At 40.6% G+C, this 20,020-nt stretch overlaps 1 protein-coding gene across 1 annotated transcript in view; it reads right to left on the bottom strand.

Moving 5' to 3' along the window:
* The window catches only part of LOC116829666 ((Lyso)-N-acylphosphatidylethanolamine lipase-like), a 124,220-nt gene extending 116,563 nt beyond the window's left edge, over positions 1-7,657 (bottom strand). The window contains exon 1 of the mRNA XM_075072382.1: positions 7,654-7,657. The gene's annotated coding sequence lies outside the window, so the exon portion shown is untranslated. The remainder of the gene's footprint in view (positions 1-7,653) is intronic.
* Between the last annotated feature and the right edge of the window lie 12,363 nt (positions 7,658-20,020).

Below are 20,020 nucleotides of genomic sequence, written 5' to 3'. Positions count from 1 at the left end.
TGTGAGAATTTGGGGGATTTTGAAAAAAAATTCTGTCCCAAATTTTCATGAGCTAATGAACTGACTTTTTTTCTTTTTACTTCAGGTCACTTTTGTTTATATAATTTCTGAATATTTTGTTTTGATTGTGACCTTTATTTTAACTATTTTTTTCACTATAAATGACATTAAGTTTCTAAACAAAAAGTCATTTTGAACCAAAAAAAATGAAACTTTCAGTTTTGCAATGTCAAAGGCAATTTTGAAACTTTTTTCTTACTTTTTTTTTTGGTCAGGAAATTCATCAAAACTGACCTTTTCTCACAGACAGGTTTTTTGTTTTCAAGGAATCTGCATTTTTCTGTAAAAAATATTGTAATTAAAAAATCCCAACCACCTGTATGCTAGACGCTATCGCGATACAAATAAGAATAACGAATAATCAGAAATGCCATCAAGGATACTACCTCACAGAGGCAAAAGTGTCAAATCTCCACACGATGGGAACATCTGTACAATGCATTTTGACCCAGAGTGAGCACGTAATTTAATTTTTTAATGCAGGCACAGGGTTGGTTATTGCTCATTTATTGTGCACAAGACAATTCTGCAGATAGGAATAAGTATTAGCTTGTGCAAATGTGTGATTTCTCCCTATGAAATGGGTGGATTTGCTATGTTTGTCTCCCCAAGTTTGAAAAACAAAAATTCCCATTGAAGATAGTGGGCCAGATCTTGAGATGAATTATTCCTTCCCCTGACGGTCAGTGCAGTAGGGAAAAAATACTCAGCACTTTCTACTAAAGTGCATAAAAAATCAGGGCTGCTCTGCAGGAGGGGGCGAGGCAAGTGGGGCAATTTGCCCCAGGCCCCCATGAGAATATAGTATTCTATAGTATTGGAACTTTTTTTATGGAAGGGACCCCCAAAATTGCTTTGCCCCAGGCCCCCTGAATCCTCTGGGTGGCCCTGTAAAAAGTTTATAAACGATGAACAGATGTGATAAGCCTGGTACAGGCATAAGCAGGGTGTGTTAGAAGCACATGAATGGAAGCTTTTCTAGCTACATAGAAGCATGGGAATTGACATACTCAGATCCAAGGGCCATCCAATCCCGAGTCTTGACTCTGGCAGAGGCTAGACTCAAATGCTTCAGAGGAAGGCTTAATCACTGCACAGATGTGGTATATAAATGGTCCATCCTTTTTATATGATGCCTGCTTCCAAGCAATCTTTTCTCTTGTGGGACTCTAATACAATCTGTGACTATTCAATAACCATTTCTTAGAACAACTAATTTATCAGCTCCCAATAAACCAATTATACATGGAAACAATGTAAAGTCTGATCAAAATAAAGGGCCAGATCTGCAACTGGTGTAAATTGCTGCACCTCCATTTGAGAGAATGGGCCACAGCCCAGCTGGCCTAAATCAGCATAGCTCTGTTGAATTCAGGATCTAGCCCTCTCCCTCTGTTTGATACTTTGAAAAGTTTAAAATCGGAAGATGGACTTACTCGGTCTAACATTTAACTTTGTGCCTTTCCCGAACTGCAACTTGGTGTAGCCAGACCCTGTAGTCACACATTGCTTAACTCCATTTCAAAAACCTTCTCCTACTCTGCAGACCCTCTGAGTCTCCACCTCAGCTAGGAGCTTTGCTTTTTCCTATCCAGGACTCAACCTGGGCATATTCCAGAACCAAAGCATGTAGTTCAGGAATCTGTATGAAAGAACTGATCCACCTAAGACATAATACAGCTTGGGTTTGAAGGGAAAATTCTCTCTCCTGCTCATTCTGTGTCTATTTGTCTCTCACTTTCTATTTGTGTTTATCCCTGTCCCAGACTCTCCAAATCTTTCACACATACTCTCCATGGAGACACAGACTGTTAAAGATTTCTGTTTACAATGTAGATGAAGAGTTTGTTCCCCTAGCTGAACAATTCGTAAAGACAGATAGATCTATCTATGGAGATCAACAAATAAATGTGAGGATAAATGGAAAATGGGCAGATCTGATTATTGGTGAGATTGGTAAATCAGTCATTTGTTTTGGTTTGTTTTTCTCACTTACCTGGCTTCACAGTTAATCTTGTCCCCTGCCCAAATATTAATTTCCCATAGCTGTCTTTATGTACACTGCCAGGAAATCCTTTACAAAAACTGTTCAGGGAGAAACTCTAACCTTCTGCTCAATCTCTCTCCTGCTGAGGAAATTAACAAAGGCCCTAACAAACAGACATTCTGATTATAAGTGGACATGAGCTGGAATTTGATTGTAGAGAGAAGGCAATTTAGAAACAAGAACTCAAACTGTGTATGCTCCATGTGTTGCTAACTATAACAACACGTTCTTTCTTTTTACAGACACATTTCAAGAATTTTTTATCTCTGTTTCTCTCATATCTTTCTCCCTTCATTTTGTATATTGCCTTTCGATAATTTTCCTGTTCTGACTTTCAAGTAAATTTCATTTCTACTTCACTGATTTGTTCCTGGTAAATAATATCTATTTATCTACCTTACAGCCCTCCTCCTCTTAATTTCTGAAGGCTTATATCAAAATATGAGTCGGAATCTGTATCTTCCTATCAAAGTAACATGACTGAAATAGGAGGTGGGGAATCAAGGTTCGATAGATGACGGAGTCTATTGGATCTGTTTTAAGCATATTCAGTGTGATTCTTTCTGGATGTAGTCAACTGATTGGCATGCAACTGGAAGGCAAAGCTAGTTTTCTAGATTCCGATTTCTGTTGCATTGGTGGGAATTCAGGCTAACTCTGCTGAAGTTAATGGAATTACTCTGGATCTTCTCTCACGTCACTGATAGTAAAATCTGAGCCATTCCTTTCTCTCAAAGACTTGCTTGGAATTACTGTCAGGTGAGTCCCATCCCCAAACACCACCTTCCCGTAACTGCTGCCTCCTGAGCTACACCATCTTAAAGCTCTTTACACAAACTATCAGCTGCCCCGCCGAGCGCTCTTTCAAATTCAGACTGCAACTGGTTGTCCTCTCTGCTACTCCCTCCTTCGTCTATTATTATCATTTACCATTTGTATTACTGGACCTCCAAGACGCCCCATTTCTGCTGGGCATTGCATAGACACATAACGACAGATGGTCCCTGCCCCCAAAGAGCTTACAGTCAAATTAGACAAATGAAGAATGATCACTTCTAGAATATTGAGGCACAAAGAGGTAAAGTGACTTTATCAAGGTCACAGAGGGACCCTGCGGTAGACCCAGAAATGAAACCAGATTCCCTAAGTTCCCAGCCAATACCTTCCCCACAAGACCAACCTTCCTCTTCTATTAATGCACCATACAAAACACTCTTGCAATATTGATGCCCGTTGGCAAGACTTAGGAAAACCTGTGTACATTTCCAGACCATTTTTTTTTCTTCAAGACTTACTTGGAATTACTCTCAAGTGAGTTCCATCTCCAAAAATGAGCTTCCCAAAACCGGTGCTGCCAGAGTTACACTGTCACCAAACTCTTTACATAAACTGTCAGCTTCCCCGCAGAGTGCTCCACACGCAGCTGGAGTCTCTCTTTGATGCCAATATTGTTTCTAGAGCTCGTTATAATTTTTAATTGAAAATGTATTTTTCAATTTAAAATGGTGTTTCAGCCAAATGGAATTTTTCCACAGAAATGCCCCAGACCAGTAACATTTGAGGGCTTTCATCCAAAAACTGGGGGGGTCTTTTATTTGGTTAATTTTTTTTTCAGATTTTGTTCTAATTTTTTTCTGTTTTCATTTTTTCAACAAAAATCGGAAATTTTTTGAAGAGAAGTTTCAAAAAAACCAAACACATTTTGGTTTTCATAAGAATTTTACATGTGAACAAAAACCATTTTCTGACTCACTTTGCTTATTTCCATCATGGACATTTGGTTCCTGAAATCAGCTGCAGTGAACACAGGTCAATTGTGTCCATACACACTGTTCTCCCTCTCTCCCATACTTATACTAAAATAAATGATTAATTCAACAATCAGGATACTCACTAGGTTTCACATTTAATCTGCTTCCACTTCCAAATACCTGCTCGTTTACTTTACTATCCACACAGTGATATGAGGCCCAACCAAAAAATATGCCTTGATTCTCCTTTCCTTCATCTATTGCCTTTGTGAATTCCAAATAAACTCATCTTCAGTTACATTCCATTTCCATGTTATACACAAGCTTTTCCCACCAAATCCTATTTCAGCATTCACACTGGGATTATCAAAGGAACCCAAGGGAGCTAGGTGCTGATCAACCAATGAAATGCAAGAGGAGTTCTATGCCTAACAGTCTTGGATGCCTTTGAAAATTGCAGCCTCAGACACCCACAACCTTTCTGTAACACCAAACTTGCTATAATGGGAGGGAATAAGGATTTTTTAAATGATTGAATCAAGTGTGTGAGATATAGGGTGAAAAACTGAAACTGCCTAGGAGATTTGAACATACATTTGACATTTATTTCAGTTGGTAATGGGGAATCAAAATCCTTAGCCTTTCTGCTTGCCCATGCAGCCACTTGTCAGTCTACCTGTTCTTCCCTCTGCAAAATCTGTCTATCTATCTGTCTATCCTCATGCCTTTGCATCAATCTATGCGTCCATTTCTTTCTTTCTCTTTTTCTCTCTTTCTCTCCTCGTGTAGATGGTAGATAGACAGATCTGGATCAAAAGCAAAGTTAAGGATGAAAGGACAACGTGGAAGAGGAATAATGATTGTTTGTAGTTTTAAATCCTTTAGTTTGTTCTCACTTACTTGGTGTTACAGTCAATCTTGTCCCCTGCCCGAATATAAATTTCTGATTGCCTGTATTTACACAGTCATGCAATGCTTTACAATAACTCATCAGGAAGAAGCATTAATCTTCTCAGTGTAATTCCTAAAGGAGAAATTAACATAGGCCCAAACCTACAGGCGTCCTGGTTCTTAATGGACATGACCTGGAATCTGATTGCAGAGAGAAGGTGATTGAGAAACAAGAGCTCTATCTGTGTGTGAGCTGGTTGTGGCTAATTATAATGGCACACATTTTCCTTCTACACACACATGTTGTGAGGGTTTTTTAATCTCTGGTCCCCTCACTCTTATTTCCTTCAATCTTTTCATTCTTTTTGCCTAATCTACATATTCTCATTGACATTTAAACTTCACTTCTACGTCATTGATATTTCTGGCAGATAACAGCATCTGTCTTTCTACGTTCCTCCAAAAATCCCACTTGGTTATCAGTCATTTGAAACAAACACTTTCATATCTCAGAGAATGCATGAAATATCAGCACCTACCAGTCTTCACTACCAATTTAGTCCCACTCCCAACGATGAATTTCCAGTTGCCTCCAGAGTTAACACAGTGACACATGTAATAGCAAAAACCAAGTGAATGGAATTTACAGCGCCGTCTCGTTTCATGTATGTCTCTCCACACAGGCAACTAAAATATCTAGCACTGACTCTCATAAAATGAAGTCATTATAGAGCGTACCAAGTGGGAAACTTGTGAGGAATCAATTTATCTAACTATATATATATCACCATAACTTCTCAATGCTCACACCAAATCTTGAGTCTGCGTCTGTATCAAAACCCCAACCAATATCCTTCAAATGCTTCCTATAAATATAACATATTGACATGGGGGAACATTTAGGGGTAATGAATCCCTGAACTGAATGGATCTTATTTACGCATATTACTCGTCTTAGTCCCTCAGCCAAGGCAGGGTTGGCATTCAGCTGAAACGTGTGACAGTAGAGTGAAAAGAATCGGCTCTACGCTACACTGGGATGAATCCAGGCTAACTCTGCCAGACTCAGTGGAAATACTCTGCATTTACTCTCGGGTCACTGATAGGAGAATCTGAACTGGAACCACATAGGAAAAACTGTGTCTTTTTGCAGACCAGGGTTTTCTCTTTAAGATTCATTGGAATTACTGTCAAGTGAGTTCCATCTCCAAAAATGAGCTTCCCCAAATTGTTGCTGCCAGTATTACATCGTCCCCAAACACTTTACATAAACTGTCAGCTCCTTCGCAGAGTGCTCCAAATGCAGCTGATTTCTCTTTGATGCCTATATTGTTTCTAGAGCTCATTATAATTTTTAATTGAGAATGCATTTTTGAAAAATGATGTTTTATCAAAATGGATTTTTTCCAGGGAAATGTCCAATATCAATAACTTTCGGGAGATTTCATCTAAAAACTGAAAACAAAAACATTGCCTTTTTTTTTTTCCAAATTTTGGCTGAATTCCTTCTGTTTTCATATTTTTGAACAAAAGCCTGAAATCTGTTGAAGAAAAGTTTCAGTAAAACCAAACACATTTTGGCTTTCCTCAGAATTTTATATGTGAACCAAAACCATTTTCTGATTTATTCTGCTTATTTCCAATGAACACAGTTCAATTGTGTCCATAATGTTCACCCCCCCTTTTTTTTTTTTAATAATAAATGAAATCATTAATCGGGATACTCACTAGGTTTCACATTTAACCTGGTTCCACTTCCAAATACCTGCTTGTCAACATTACTATCCACACAGTGATACAAGGCCCAACAAAAACCAAACATTTCGTCTCCTTTTCTTTGTTCATTGCCCTCATGTATTCCTAAAAGTCTCATCTTTACCTACGTTCCATTTCCATGTTATACCAAAGAAATCCTATTGCAACTTCCTCACTGGGATTTTCAAAGGAACCAAAGGGTATTAGATGCTCATCTCCCAATGAAATGCAAGAGGAGTTCTGTGCCTAACACTCTTGGGTGCCTGTGAAAATTGCAGCTTCAGACACCCACCACCTTTCTGTAACATCAAACGTGCTGTAATGGGAGGGAATGAAGAGTTTTTAAAGGATTGACTCAAGTATGCGAGATTTAGGCTGAAATATTGAAACTGCCTAGGAGATTTGAGCAGACTTCTGACATTTATTTCAATTGGGATTGGGCATCAAAATCCTGAGCCTTTCTGTTTCCCTGTCTAGCCGTCTGTCAGTCTACCGGCTCTTCCCTCTGTAAAATCTAGCTAGCTAGCTATCCTCATGCCTTTACATGCATCTGTGCATCCATTTCCTTCTCTCTCTCCTCGTGTAGATGGTAGATAGATGGATCTGGATCGAAAGCAAAGCTGAGGATAAAAAGGACAATATGAAGGAGGAATGATGATTGTTTGTAGTTTTAAATCCTTTAGTTTGTTCTCACTTACTTGGTTTTACAGTCAATCTTGTCCCCTGCCCGAATATAAATTTCCCATAGTTGTCTGTATTTACACAATCATGCAACGCTTTACAATAACTCGTCAGGGAGGCGCATTCATCTTCCCCTCAGTCTGTTTCCTTCAGGCGAAATTAAAATGGGCCCAAACCTATAGGCATCCTGATGCTTAATGGACATGACCTGGAATCTGATTGCAGAGAGAAGGTGATTGAGAAACAAGAGCTCTATCTGCATATGAGCCGGTTGTGGTACTTATAATGGCACAGTCCTTCCTTCTCCACACACGTGTTGTGAGGGCTTTTTAATCTCTGGTCCCCTCACTCTTTTATCCCCTTCAATCTTTTCATTCTTTTTGCCTAATCTCCATATTCCCATTGACACTTAAAATTCACTTCTACTTCATTGATATTTCTGGAAGATAACAGCATCTCCCTTTCTCTGTTCCTCCAGAAATCCCACCTGGTTATCAGCTGTTTGAAACAAACAGTTTTATATAAGAACATAAGAACAGCCATCCTGAGTCAGACCAAAGGTCCATCTAGCCCAGTATCCTGTCTCCCGACAGTGGCCAATGCCAGGTGCCCCAAAGGAAGTGAACAGAACAGGGAATCATCAAATCATCCAGCCCCTGTCACCCATTTCCAGCTTCTGGCCAAAGAGGCTACGGACACCATACCTGCCCAGCCTGGCTAATCACCATTAACAGACCTATCCTCCATGAACTTTAAATAATAGGCAGCAGTTTTAAAACAAACAAAAGGAAGTATTTTTCTTCAACGACAACACAGCAGTACATAAATCCCGTGGAACTCCTTTCCAGGAGGATGTTGTGAAGGCCAAGGTTATAACTGAGGTTCAAATAAGAGCTAGAGAAGAGCTATGTTCTAATATGGCAAATTTTGACACAGTACTCTGTATCAAAACCCCAACCAATATCCTTCAAATGCTTCCTATAAATATAACATATTGACATGGGAGAACGCTTAAGGTTAATGAAGCCCTGAATCAAATGGATCTTATTTATGCATATTACTCGTCTTAGTCCTTCAACCAATGCAGAGTTGGCATTCAGTCGACTAGAGTAAAAAGAATCGGATCTACGATACACTGTGGGGAATCCAGGATAACTCGCTGGACTCAGTGGAAATGCTCTGGATTTACTCTTGTGTCCCTGAAAGGAGAATCTGAGCCCAGTCGGAAAGACTTGGGAAAAGCCGTGTATATTTTCAGACCAGGCTTTTCTCTTCAAGACTTACTTGGAATTACTCTCAAGTGAGTTCCATCTCCAAAAATGAGCTTCCCAAAACCACTGCTGTCAGAGTTACACTGTCACCAAACACTTTACATAAACTATCAGCTTCCCCGCAGAGTGCTCCACACACAGCTAGAGTCTCTCCTTGATGCCAGTATTGTTTCCAGGGCTGGGTATACTCTTTTACCAAAAGTATATTTTTGATGAAAAATGGCTGTGTTAGCCAAATGGAATATTTTCAGGGAAGTGTCCAATATGCAATTTTGTGGGTTTTCATCCAAAAACTGAAAATAAAAAAGTTTCGGGTTTTTTGGTTTACTTTTTTTTTTTCAGATTTTATTTGAATATTTTCTGTTTTCATTTGTTCAACAGAACCCTGAAATCTTTTGAAGAAAACTGTCAGTAAAACCAAACACATTTTGGTTTTCAAAAGAAATTTTCATGTGAACAAAAACTATTTTCTGAGTCACTCTGCATATTTCCATCTTGGTTGCTGAAACCAATAACAGTGAACACAATTCAATTGTGTCCATAAAGTTTGTTTCCTTCTCCAAATACCCACTTGTCTACATTCATATCCACGCAGTGATACGAAGACCCCCACTCCCAAAAATACATTTCATCTCCTTCCCTTAGTTTATAGCCTTTGTGTATTCCAAACATTCGCATTTTCCCATACATTCTATCTCCATTCTAAACCAAACCAAATGCTATTGCAGCATTCACACTGGGATTTTCAAAGGAACCCAAGGGAGTTAGGTGCTCATCTCCCAATGAAATGCAATAGGAGTTTTGTGCCTCACACCCTTGGATGTCTTTGGAAATTGCAGCCTCAGACACTCACCACCTTTCTGTAACACGAAGCTTGCTGCAATGGGAGGGAATGAAGAATTTTTAAACAATTGAATCAAGTGTGTGAGATTTACGCTGAGATATTCAAAGCTGCCCAGTAGATTTGAACATACATTTAACATTTATTTCAGCTGGGATTGGGCATCAAAATCTGTAGCCTATCTCTCAGTCTACACGTTCCCCCCTCTGCAAAATTATCTATCTATCTATCCCCATTCACCCCCTCTATCTATCTATCTACAACACCATAATTTCTGAGTTCTCACACCAAATCCTGTGTAGGCATCTGTATCAAAACGCACAATCAATGTCCTTCAAACTCTTCCTATAAATATAACTTATTGATATGGGAGATCATTTAGGGCTAATGAATCCCTGAACTTAATGGATCTTATTTAATCATATTACTCATCTTAGCCCTTCATCCAAGGCAGGGTTGGCATTCAGCTGACACATGTGACAGTAGAGTGAAAAAATTGGATCTACGATACACTGGGATCAATCCAGGCTAACTCTCTGGACTCAGTGGAAACACTCTGCATTTATTCTCGGGCCACTGATAGGAGAATCTGAGCCAAGCTGGAAAGACTTGTATTTTTGCAGACCAGGGTTTTCTCTGCAAGACTTACTTGGAATTACTTTCACGTGAGTTCCATCCCCAAAAATGAGCTTCCCCAAATTGCTGCTGCCAGAGTTCCACCATCACCAAACACTTTACATAAACTGTCAGCTCACTAGCAGTTTTATTCACCCCATTTTATAGTAAACCAAATGCTATAGCAGCATTCACACTTTGGAAATTGCAGCCTGAGACACCCACCACCTTTCTGTAACACAAAGCTTGCTGTAATGGGAGGGAATAAAGAATTTTTAAACAATTGAATCAAGTGTATGAGATTTACGCTGAGATATTCAAAGCTGCCTAGGAGATTAGGACCTACATTTGATGTTTATTTCAGTTGGTATTTGGCATCAAAATTCACAGCCCTTCTATTTGTCCACCCAGTCATCTGTCAGTCTACTTGTTCTTCCCTCTGTAAAATCTAGCTAGCTAGCTATCCCCATGCCTTTGCATCCATCTTTGCATCTGTTTCTTTTTCTTTCTTTCTTTCTTTCTCTCCTCGTGTAGATGGTAGATAGATAGATCTGGATCAAAAGCAAAGCTGAGGACAAAAAGGACAATGTGGAGGAGAAATGATGATTGTTTGTAGTTTTAAATCCTTTAGTTTGTTCTCACTTACTTGGTGTTACAGTCAATCTTGTCCCCTGCCCGAATATAAATTTCCCATAGTTGCCTGTATTTACACAATCATGCAATGCTTTACAATAACTTGTCAGGGAGATGCATTCATCTTCTCACTCTAATTCCTAAAGGAGAAATTAACATGAGCCCAAACCTATAGGCATCCTGATGCTTAATGGACATGACCTGGAATCTGATTGCAGAGAGAACGTGATTGAGAAACAAGAGCTCTATCCGTGTGTGAGCCAGTTGTGGCTAGTTATAATGGCACAGTCCTTCCTTCTCCACACACGTGTTGTGAGGGCTTTTTAATCTCTGGTCCCCTCACTCTTTTATCCCCTTCAATCTTTTCATTCTTTTTGCCTAATCTCCATATTCCCATTGACACTTAAACTTCATTTCTATGTCATTAATATTTCTGGCNGCATTACTTTGCATTTATCAACACTGAATTTCATCTGCCATTTTGTTCCCCAGTCACCCAGTTTTGAGAGATCCGATTTTTAGCCCTTTGCAGTCTGCCTGGGACTTAACTATCTGAAGTAGTTTTGTATCATCTAAAAAATTTGCCACCTCACTGTTTACCTCTTTTTCCAGATCATTTATGAATATCTTATATTTCAGAGAATGTATAAGATAACACCACCTACCAGGCTTCACTACCAATTTAGTTCCACCCCCAAAGATGAATTTCCAGCTGCCTCCAGTGTTAACACAGTGACACATGTAATAGCAAAAACCAAGTGAATGGAATTTACAGCACCATCTCGTTTCATGTATGTCTCTCCGCACAGACAGCTAAAACATCTAGCAGTAATTCCCACAAAATGAAATCATTGTAGAGTGTGTACCAAGTGGGTAACTTGTGATCTATGTATCTATCTCCATCCATCCCCTCTATCTATCTACCTATCCATCCATCCCCATCTACCCCTTCTATCTATCTATCCTCATCCACTCCCTCTATCTATCTATCTAACCACTATAACTTTTGAGAGCTTACGGCAAATTTTGAGTCTACATCTGTATCAAAACCCCAACCAATATCCTTCAAATGCTTCCTATAAATATAACATATTGACATGGGAGAACGCTTAAGGTTAATGAAGCCCTGAATCAAATGGATCTTATTTATGCATATTACTCGTCTTAGTCCTTCAACCAATGCAGAGTTGGCATTCAGTCGACTAGAGTAAAAAGAATCGGATCTACGATACACTGTGGGGAATCCAGGATAACTCGCTGGACTCAGTGGAAATGCTCTGGATTTACTCTTGTGTCCCTGAAAGGAGAATCTGAGCCCAGCCGGAAAGACTTGGGAAAAGCCGTGTATATTTTCAGACCAGGCTTTTCTCTTCAAGACTTACTTGGAATTACTCTCAAGTGAGTTCCATCCCCAAAAAGGAGCTTCCCCAAACCGCCGCTGTCAGAGTTACACTGTCCCCGAACACTTTACATAAACTGTCAGCTCACTCGCAGAGTGTTCAACCTGCATCTGGAGTGTCTCTCTGCCATTCCCTACTCCTCTGTTATTCTCTATTATTCCTCTTTGTCATTCTCAGAGGTCTCCGTGTGCCAGATGCTGCACACACACATGGTGAGAGACAGTTACCTTCCCCAAGATCTTAAAATCTAAACAGAAGGACTAACAAAAGGTGGAAGGGGAAACTGAGGTACGGAGAGATTAAGGCTGGAATTTTCAAAAGAGCTTCAAGGAGGTGAAATTCAATGGGACTTACGTGCCTAAATCCCTTGGGCTTCTTTGAAAATTACAAATAAAGCAACTTGCCCAAGACCATAGGACCCAGAAATAGAACCCAGAACTCTTGGGTCCCAATCCAGCACCGTGGCAGCCACACAATACAGAGAAAGAAGAGCAAAAAGGAAGGTTTGTTACATACGGAAACATGAGGCACCAAGAGCTTAAGGGCCTGATTTTTAAAGGTATTTAGGTACTTACAACCCAATTCAATCAATGGGAGTTAGGCACTTAAGTACCTTTAAAAATCTAGCCCTCAATGATTCACCCAAGGTCTCACAGGTGGGCTGTAAAAGAGTCAGAAATGTACTCCAGAAACCCAGCTTCCCCTTCTAATCTTGAAATATACCAGAGACTCCAGCATCACGAATTCCACATGCTGCGTTTTCATCACGTGAAAGAAGAGAGATTATCACACACAAATGGGTAAATAAATTTCCTGCTGGCCATGCAAGTGTATAGTATTTGGGTTTTAAAGGCAACAATATTGGCTGTAGAAAATTCTAAAACTTGTAATTTTTCATTTGAAATGTTTGGGTTTTTTTCAATAAAAATTCCCTTTTTTGTCAAAACTTACGTGGGAAAGGTACAATTTCAATGGAATTTGTCAGGTTCATGTAAAAAATCTGAGAATCAAAATTAAAAAATGTTTGGTTTTTTCTGAAACTTGAAAAAAATCAGATGTTACCTGCTTTTTTATTTTTCAGCCAAACCTGAAACCTTTTGAAGAAAAATGTTAAAAGAAAAAATGTGTTTTCATCACAACAGAAAAACAGGTTCAGTCAGCCTTGTTCAATCATGTTGATCAATTTCTTGTGCCCATCATTACTGATAACGGAAATTCTTAATTCAATAATGATACTTACTAGGTTTAACATTTAACCTGGTTCCACTTCCAAATACCAGCTTCTCTGCATTGTTATACACACAGTGATATTAGCCCCAACAAAAACCAGCTACCCTTCATGTGTACTTAGTCATTGCATCTTCGCTCACGTTCCATTTCCATTTCATATCTGACTTTTGCCACCAAATTCTATTGAAACATTCCGATATACATTTTCAAAGGAGCCCAAGGGAATACTTAGATGCTCACCTCCCAGCAAAATGCAATACCTTGGATGCCTTTGAAAATTGCAATTGAAACACCACCAGTCAGTCTCTTTCTATTGCAGTAAGCTAGCGACAAAGAAAAGGAATGAAGTGCATGAGATTGAGGGTGAGAATTGCCATGGGGAACTGGATACATTTCTGCCATTAATTTCATTTGGTATTGGACATCATAGTCTCAAAGGGCTTGTCTACAGGAACACTGAGTTCACAGCCAGCTGGGGGTACATTTGAGCCTACTGCATACTAAGAGCCTGTGAGTACCCTGCGGCTGATCAATACACTGCCCCCAAAGCCTGGGCTCTGAGTCAGGTTTGAGCCCAAGTCCCGCTTCTGTCCACACACAAATCAGTCTGACTCGGGCCAGCAGGCACTCAGGACCCTGCTAGGGGCATGGGTCAGGGTCCGAGTCCTGCAGTGACTTTGCTTTGCGGCTGCATCTCAGGCTTAGGAGAGTGAAGTAAAGACTTGCCTGAAGGGTGTGGGTATGTACCTGACTACCTACCCTACAGGGCTCTCTGCTCTACCCTGGCTGGGCCTCCCCATCCTTGCTGCTAGTTTTAGCCATGTAGTGTCCTGCTGTCTGCCTGCTGGACATTAGTGTGGGGTACATTTACACTCCAGCCTGCTGCAAAAAAATATTTATGTAGCCAAGCCCTTAGTTTTCTGTCCAGCCAGCCAGCCAGCCATCGGTCCCAGTCCTTCCCTCTGCAATACATTGCCCCTTGTCATTTCTAACTAAAGAAATTCTCAATTCAATAATCAGGATACTCACTGGGTTTCACATTTAACCTGGTTCCACTTCCAAACACCTGCTTGTCTGCACTGCTATACACACAGTGATATGAAGCCCAGCAAAAACTAGCTGCACTTAACTCCTTTACTGTGTTTAATGCAGTCATATATTCTCCATAGTCTCATCTTCACGTACTTCCCAGCCCTGTTTTATACTTTTTTTTCCTTACAAAAATTGATTGAAATATTCAGATCTGCATTTTCAAAGGGACATAAGAGAATCACATCCTCAAACCCTATCAAAATGTAGTTCAAGTTTGTGCCTAAGGCCCAGACTTTTAAAGGCTTTTAGGTGCCTAATGGGATTTTCAAAAGCATCTAAAGGCTAGATTTTAAAGGTATTTAGGCACCTGGTGGATTTTCAAAAGCACCTAGGCACCTAATATCCATTGAAATTATGAGTTTTAGGCACCTAGGTACTTTGAAAATCCCACTAGGTACCTTGAGATCTTTTAAAATATGCCCTAAGTCCCTTAGGAAACTTTGAAAATTCCAACCTTAGATGCCATCCTTCAGACTCTTTCTATAATCACATTGTTGTAATGGAAGGTCATGAAGACATCCCAAATCCTTGAATCTGGTGTGTGAGATCTAGGGAGAAATATTCACAGCTGCCTAGGGGATTTGGGCATGCAGCTAACATTAACTTCAGTGGGGACTGGGCATACAAATCCCTTATCTTTTGGTATAGCTGTCCTTCCCTCTGCAATCTCTCTCTTTCTCAACAATATGAAGTTCTCGTATCTCAGTAATGCAAGGTCATACATTTCAAGGAGTCTTTCACTATAAAACATCCAGATTCACGTATTATTACATTGTCATTCAAATTGCCCATCTCATCCACAACATTGCTAATTAACCACTGCCAGAAATCACTGAAATGTGTAAATGTCAGGTCTCTTACTTGGTTTAATAAGAAGCTTCGATCCACTCCCGAAGGTGACTGCATAGCCACTACCTTTCCCACAGTGCTTAGCAGTCTAACAAAAACATGCTCAGAGCTTCCATCCACATTCATTAACTTCCATCCCTGCTCATTCCCATCTTATGCCTTCATAACTAAAATGCACAGTATTTGCTCTACGTGTCAAATGTCTGTGTTCCTTCTCCCGCATAAATCCTTGTTTTCAAATCCTTTGGGATCATATTGGGCAGTTACTCTCCTAGTCTACCTACCTATCTATGTTCCTCCAGAAAGCCCAGCTGGTTATCCAGTATATGAAAAAGCACATTTATATTTAAAAAATTTTCTGAGCTGTCATCACCTGCCAAGCTTCACTACCAATTTAGTTCCGCTCCCAAAGATGTATTTCCAGTGGCTTCCAGAGTTAATTCAGTGACACAAGCACTAATAAAAACCAAGTGAATTCAATTTGCATTCCCATCTCTTTCGATGTATGCCTCTTTGCACATATTTGGGCAAGACATCTAGCAACAGTTGCCACAAAGAGAAGTCATTATAAGTATTCCAAGTGCATAACTCATGACCTATGTCTGTCTATCTTCTTCCACTGGAGTCCATCACCATACTATCTGGGCGCTTAGATATTCATACCAAGATCAGATCCCCCACTTGTATAAATCGGCATAGTACATTGGAGTCAATGGGGCCACAGAATCATCTGGTGTTAATAAGCATAACTCTGCTGATATAAATAAAGCAATGTTGATTTACTCTAGCTAAGGATCTGTGCCCATACCTATATGACTGTTGCCATTCCCTCGGCCGCCCAGAGATCATTCTAGAGGTGCTCAGAAATGGTGCATCAAAACTCTCTTTTCAATAGAAAATGGCTGTATTGACTAAGGGACAGATATTTAAAGGTATTTAGACACCATCTTTAGAGGAGCATACAGACACCACCTTTCAAAGGGATTTTCAAAATACCTTTAAAAATCTGGCACTAATGGATATTTCTGTGAAAACTGTTCTTTTCATAGGTTTTTGTCCAAAAACGGAAAACAGGTTACCAAAAAATGGCAGAGGAAATGTAAACTATTTTGAGAAGAATTTTTTTACAATAGCTTGAGAAAATGATGGAATTTAAAAAAATCATTTTCACCTCTTTTTGGAGGGAGGTGAGGGGGAATAGATATTATTTCACAGCCTTGTCTAAAGATTATATTCCCCGGGAGCGTTCATCACATTAGTTAGATTCAAACAGAAAACTAATAGTCAAATATTTTCCGACAATGATACAGCTCTATAAAAAACTTCTCATATTATTTTTGTTACTGTTTCACTTACTTGGATTTGCTGTTGGGTGTGTTCCCCTCCCAAAGTTAATTCGGTTCCCTCATCGCTGTCATCAAGATCTTTACAAAAACTTGAGCCTAGCTGATATCTGAATCTCTGTCTGTACCCTAATATGGGTAGGACCCTAAATTTCAGGCACTCACCTTTGAGAATATTGTTGGCCTATATTTTTTGTAGATCACAATTTCCTTCAGACTTACTTGGATTCACTCTCAGCCTTGTTCCTTTCCCAAATATATATTTAGAGTTGCCACTCCCAGCAGCACACTATAGTCCAGAGCTTTACAAAAACCGGTCGTGGTAAACTTGCTCCAAGATGCTGTTTGCCTTTCTACCTACACAGCCCAAGGTTCTTTCTCCATTTCTAACTGTATCAGGAGCAACGGCCCTGTTATTAAGTCAATTGATCTATCTACCTATCATATGTACTTAAATGGGCTTCATTATTAGAGCCCTTCACGGTCATTAATGTATTTACACTCACAACACCCTGTGAGTTATCAGAGCATGACTGCGCCAGCCATATTCACCCCAGTTGATGGGATCCCACTAGTCATTGTGTTGCAAAGTTCCCAGATCTGACTTAGTCCTGCTAATCCGCCAATCTCTGGGGCAGCCCCACGGGCAGCTCCACATAGAGTGAGGGCTCCTCTTCTCATGTTGATGGAGAGTTTGAGAGCATTGTGGACTTAGGTGCTTTGACCATTCCAACAACAGAGCCAGAAAGTTTGCAATGTTGCTTTTGAATACAAATGAGGTAGGCAAGTGCTGTTAGCCCAGCTTTACAGACGGGGACCCGAGGCACAGGAAGACGAAGGGCCATGTTTTGAATGGTATTGGGGTGACTAAAGATGCAGACAGGCATCCTGTGGGTTTTTCAAAAGTGCCTGAGCAGATTAGGTGCCTAATTCCCTTCAAAGCCAATGTCAGCCTCAGTTTACATCATTTGTCCAGTGAGGACATGAAACCATTTCCCAGACGAATGAATGCAATAGGTTAAATAGGTTTACAAGACCAAATGGAATAACCCACTGCCATTCCAACCCCCCACTATAGCTCCATTGAAGTCAATGGGGCCAGATCCCCAGATGATGCAAACTGGAGTTGCTCCATTAATTCAATGGACAAGATTCCTATCTGGTGTAAACATAGTTTGATTGAAGTCTGTGTGCCAGATCCCCAGCTGGGATAATTCATCGAAACTCGATTAAACCTAGTGAGGCCAGATCCCCAGTGCAACTCCATTGAGGTCAAAGGACCTATGTACATTGCACCCCAAGAGGATCTGTCCCATGGATATTTCTATGGGGATTTTTGTCCATTGCACTTACCTGGATATACAGACAACCTTATCCCCTTTCCAAATGTGAACTTCCCCAAACTGACCCCAGTGTTACACTGCAATCAAGAGCTTTACAAAAACCAGTGGTGCAGTTCTGCCTCCCAACTCTCTGTTTGAACCCGACATGCAGACAGAGCTTCCGCGCTGTTCTTTCCAGTGATCCAGACCAGAAAGGCACTCTTCCAGTTTCCCATGTAAATACTTTGGGACAGTGGATATGCCAATATACCCCAGCTACAGATTTGTCCACCAGCTCAAAAACAGACTTCATCACTACAGCATATGAGTGTGGGGATGTGATATGATCCCAATTCGGCAGAAAGCCAATAATCTACCACGGAAATGGGGAGCCAGTGTAAAACCCCAAGATGAACAGAAAGAAGAGTATTAAAGGACAAACTCCACTTCTGTATCTTCTCACTCATCCATCAATCTAGGTGTTTACATAGATTCCATTCCTAGGCTATTTGCCCACCTCTTTCTGTCTCTCTGTCTTCCAGATATAGCACATACGTAGTGATAGTTTACTGGATATTGTCGAAACAACAAGGAGTCATTGTGGCACCTTAAAGACTAACACATTTATTTAGGCATAAGCTTTCATGGGCTAAAACCCACTTCATCAGAAACATGAAGTGGAAAATACAGCAGGAAGATGTATATACACAGTACATGAAAAGACGGGAGTTGCCTTACCAAGAGGGGGGTCAGTTCTAATGAGACAATTCAGTTAAAGTGGGCTATTATCAACAAGAGGAAAAATCACTTTTGTAGTGGTAATCAGGGTGGCCCGTTTCCAACAGCTGACAAGAAGGTGTGAGTAACAGTGGGGGAAATTAGTTTTTAGTTTTTGTACTGACCCATCCACTCCCAGTCTTTATTCAGGCCTAATTTGATGGTGTCCAGTTTGCAAATTAATCCCAGTTCTGCAGTTTCTCATTGAGTCTGTTTTGAATTTTTTTTTGTTGTGAAGAATGCCACTTTAAGTCTTACTGAGGTCTAGGGACGTTGAAATGTTCTCCGACTGGTTTTTTGAATGTTCTAATTCCTGATGTCTGATTTGTGTTATTATTCTTTTGCATAGAGGCTGCCCCAACTAAAACCTCCAGTCCATCATCAAGGATCTACAACCTATCTTGAAGGATGATCCCTCACTCTCTCAGATCTTGGAGACAGGCCAGTCCTCACTTACAGAGAGCCCCCTAATCTAAACAATACTCCCAGCAACCAGGGCAACTCTAGGCATTTTGCCGCCCCAAGCATGGCAGGCAGGCTGCCTTAGCGCTTGCCTGCGGAGGTCCGCTGGCTCCCGTGGTTTCGGCGGACTGCCTCGGATTCCACCGAAGCCGCGGGACCAGGCGGAGCCTTCCTTCAGGCAGCCTGCCTGCTGCCCTCATGGTGCCAGCAGAGCGCCCCCCACTGCTTGCCGCCTCAAGCACTCGCTTGCCTTGCTAGGGCCGGGAGTCGCCCCTGCCAGCAACTACACACCACACAACAAAAAACACTAACCCAGGAATCAAACCCTGCAACTAACCCAATTGCCAACTCTGTCCACATATCTATTCAGGGAACACCATCACAGGGCCTAACCACATCAGCCACACTATCAGAGTTTTGGTCACCTGCACATCTACCAATGTGACTTATGTCATCATGTGCCAGCAATGCCCCTCTGCCATGTACATTGGCCAAACCAGACAGTCTCTACGCAAAAGAATAAATGGACACTCAATAACAGACTTAAAAGTGTCAATTCTTTAACAAAAAAACTTCTCATCATTTTTGCTGACACAGACTACGATGGCTACCCCTCTGAAACCTGGATATGCTTGATCACTTACTATTTACACCAATTCCCGGTTTCAGATGAATCCTGTGGTTCTATTGTGCATAAATCCTAACCCTGGGTTATTGTCAGACAAATACATTCCTTTCCAAGGGTTTTTGTTCTCTCCACTTACTTGGATTTACCTTTAGGTATGTCCCCCTCCCAAAGGTAACTTTGTAGTCACCGCTTGTACTACCACTGCCATGAAAAGCTTTACAAAAACCTCATCAGATTAGATTATGGCAAAAGAACACAGCTCCCTTGAGAACTGATTTGAGAACAAATCAAAAATAGCTCTTGAGGAGGGAAATGGGGGAGAGAGAGAGAGATGGCTGCCTATGTAGGGGAGACAGAATGAGAGATCTACAG

This window comes from Chelonoidis abingdonii, chromosome 14, assembly GCF_003597395.2.
Source record: "Chelonoidis abingdonii isolate Lonesome George chromosome 14, CheloAbing_2.0, whole genome shotgun sequence".
Lineage (NCBI taxonomy): Eukaryota > Metazoa > Chordata > Testudines > Testudinidae > Chelonoidis > Chelonoidis abingdonii.
Note: the sequence above shows the minus strand (reverse complement) of the source record. Positions and strands in the feature narration are given on the sequence as shown.